Source organism: Argentina silus (genome assembly GCF_951799395.1).
Source record: "Argentina silus genome assembly, chromosome: 8".
NCBI lineage: Eukaryota > Metazoa > Chordata > Actinopteri > Argentiniformes > Argentinidae > Argentina > Argentina silus.
The window spans coordinates 16,066,321-16,070,162 of NC_139662.1; positions in this window are offsets into that span (position 1 = coordinate 16,066,321).

Below are 3,842 nucleotides of genomic sequence, written 5' to 3' on the forward strand. Positions count from 1 at the left end.
TCAGAGAAGTAGCTCTCTGGACCATGTTAGCATCTTACTGTCACCCTCTAATAACTGTATTTTTGGAGTTGTTGCTTTTGGGAGGAATATCTGAGGAATATATCAGATTTGTCTTTGTTGTGTGTTGTTACTGTATGTTGTGTAGTGTTGTTGTTGTTGTTGTTGTTGTTTTTGTGTTGTAATGTTTTTGAAGCTGGAAAAGACTGATAAAACTGGGTCCTTTCTTTCTTGGGTATTAAAGATCTCTCCTCCTCTTCCTCTTTCATCTTCCTTCTGTTTCCCTCTCTCTCCACCTGTCTCTGTTTTTCTTTCTCTTCCTCTCTCTCTCTCTGTGTGTGTGTGTGTGTGTGTGTGTGTGTGTGTGTGTGTGTGTGTGTGTGTGTGTGTGTGTGTGTGTGCGTGCGTGCGTGTGTGTATGTATGTTTTGTTTGGCTGCTAAGAGATGAACAGCATATGAATGACCACCCGTTGGTGAAGATTGTCCAATCACTGTCAAGCAGATCAATAAGTTAACATAATAACTTAATCAATCCTAGATCAATAGAGCAGCAGGTGCAGAGGATCGTTTACTCTGGTCTGGGGTGTGAGGAATGACACCCACCCTGGGAAACACATGTCTCTGGCTAGCTTGGCTAGGAGACTATGTTGCCTACTGAACTCCTCAGTGGCTCAGTGTGGTCCCCTGTGGCTCAGTTGGTAGAGCGTGGCGCTAACAACACTTAGGTTGTGGGTTTGATTCCCTGATAAAAATGTATGCACTCACTACAATGTAAGTTGCTTTGGATATAAGTGTCAGCTAAATATCATGTATAACTATCTTGTCTCTCTATACTATTAGAATAAAAGGTTCTTCATTTGTCCCCATAGGGGAACGTTTTGAAGAACCCTTTTCGGTTCCATGTTGGGGTCTACATCTAACCCTAAAGGCTTCTACTTTGAAAAAATCTAATATGTCCATCCATGTAACAGGTGTCAACATCTGTAGTCTGAAAATAGGGGCAGAATTTAGAATTTCCCCCTTTAGGTTAATTAGATTTTCTCAGGGGACCCGAATTTGAAATCAAGGGATACCAAGAATGGAAACTGCTGCTCTACACAGTAGTGTTGTAGTGATGTCCTCCTGAACGTAGACTAGAAGGTCTTAGACCCTACAGGGAGAGCTGGAGAAGAGAAAGAGAGAAAGAGAGAGAGAGCGAGAGCTAAAGAAGAGAGAGAGAGAGAAAGAGAGAGAGGACAGCTGAAGAAGAGAAAAGCCAGAAGGGAGGTTTGTGGTGTAGAGGAGAGTATGACAGGGTCATCAGAATGTCTCATTGAACAGAAAGCCCACAGTTATGTAAAGCACTGAGCAGGACATTATTCCAGCCATGGAGACTAGAAGATCCTAGACCTTGCACTGTTGTTGTCCTGAACATAGACTAGAAGGTCCTACAGTAGACCCTACAGTGTTGATGTGATGTCCTCCTGAACGTAGACTAGACCCTACAATGTTGTTGCCACGGAGACTAAAAGGTCCTAGACCCTACAGTGTTGTTGTGATTTCCTGATAACTAGAGCAACACAGCCCCATATCACAGAGATGAAAGGGCTTGGGAAGGGAGGGAGGGGAGAAGGGGGAGAGGAGGGAGGGTGGGAGGGAGGAGGAGTTGTTGTTCCGGCTGTTTCCCTTGAGTCCCCCACTCTCGCTCTCCTTATCTCCTCCTTCCTCCCTTCATCCCTCCTCCCTCCCTCCTCCCTCCCCTCACTCCAGCTTCTCACTGTCAAAACAAGTCATTGGATCTAACGCTCCTACCAGGCTATCTCTCTCTCTTTCTCTGCCTTTTTCCTCTCCTTCATCTTCTCCCCCCCCCCCCCACCTCCCTCCTCCTCCTCCTCCTCTTTATATCTGATTGGCTCCTTCTCTGACAGGTAGCGTCTGGCGTCTCCTGACCCACTTCAACAACCACCCGAAGGAAGATCAAAAACAGAAAATAAATGTTTTTCCTCCCACTTCTGAATCCTCCCATTTCTTTTTCCTCCCATTTCTTTTCTCAAATAATTCCTCTGTTTCATAATCTCCTCTACCCTCAAGCACAATCATATAACTCTTTCCCCCCCCCTCTCTCTGTCTCTCTCCCCCGCCTGGTTAGTCTCCATATCTTATTTTTCTTTCTCTACCCCTCCCTCCTCTTTATATTGACAACGCAGGTGGGGTTTCCTCCCATCACTTATGGCTCTGGTCTGCTGTATCTTATCAAACAGGAAGTGGCTGGGGCGCTTCGTGGCGTAGCACACTAATGCGCATACCACATAATCGCAAGGTTCCTGGTTCGATTCCGACCCTCGACATATCTTGCATGTCATCCCTTCTCTCACCCATCCTTCCTGTCAATCTATACTGTCTCTATCCCAATAAAGCAGAAATGCCCTAAAAACATATTTTAAAAAATGACAATGACTTCCTGTCCTACATACATGGACTGTTGATGAAATATACAGCAGACACTGTCAAAAGCTCTAACAAGGCTTACATTTTTAATAATGAGCTTTAACTGAGAGGCATGCTTTTCTTTTTAGTGTTTGTGAGTGTGTGTGTGTGTGTGTGTGTGTGTGTGTGTGTGTGTGTGTGTGTGTGTGTGTGTGAATGAGACAAGAGGCTAGTCAGGGAGGAGGAGACCAGGGTAGGAGATGAGTGAAGGAGACACGGGTAGGAGACTAGTGAAGGAGACAAGGATGCTAGTCAGGAGGAGACTAGTGAAGGAGACAAGGATGCTAGTCAGGGAGGAGGAGACTAGTGAAGGAGACAAGGATGCTAGTCATGGAGGAGGAGACTAGTGAATAAGACAAGTATGCGAGTCAGGGAGGTAACCAAACACACATGCAGCATCACAAGGGTTTGTCTAGCCCTCCAGCTGAGTGACGTGGGCCTACAGGTGAGTCAGGTGTGTGTGTGTGTGTGTGTGTGTGTGTGTGTGTGTGTGTGTGTGTGTGTGTGTGTGTGTGTGTGAGGGTGGTAGTTATAGTTAGCAATGACTGTAGAGGATGACAAGAAAATCTTGAGCAAAAACAGTCATTGTTCCTACGTCAGACATTGTTCTGACGTAGGAAAGTCAAGGAGAGAGAGAGGGAGGGAGGGCTGAAGAAGAGAGAGGGAGGAAGAGATGAAGACAGAGAGAGAGAGAGAGCTGAAGAAGAGAGAGAGAGACAGAAATAGAGAATGAGAGAGAGAGAGCGAGAGAGAGAGAGCTGAAGAAGAGAGAGAGAGAGACAGAAATAGAGAATGAGAGAGAGAGAGAGAGTGAGAGAGAGAGAGAGAGAGAGAGAGAGAGAGAGAGAGAACTAAAGAAGAGGGAGAGAGAGAAAGAGAGAGAGAGAAGCCAGAAGGGAGGTTTGTGGTGTAGAGGATGGCAGGGTCATCACACATGCACACACACACACAAACACACACACACACACACACACACAACCACACTAACATGCATGTGCAAACACACACACACACACACCCTGTTTGGTGAAATTCCACACCTTCCCTCTGTTTCTGCCTCAGGTTACCCAGCAGAGTATGAATAGCTGCTGCCGGTAAAAGAACCACAGATAAAAACAAGTGAGCAACGCACTGCTGCAGCTCACACTGATATAATGTATTAGGCAATGTTTTCCTTCACTATTGTTGCTCAACATGGAGGTTTTGTCGATTAAAAGGTTACTGGGACAGAAGCAGTGGAGGAGGAACACACACACACACACACACACACACACACACACATACACAAACACTCACCCACACACACACAGTTACTGTACTGACATTAGATTAGCATTGACCCTGGGACAGTGGGTAACTACAGTATGTTACAGTATGT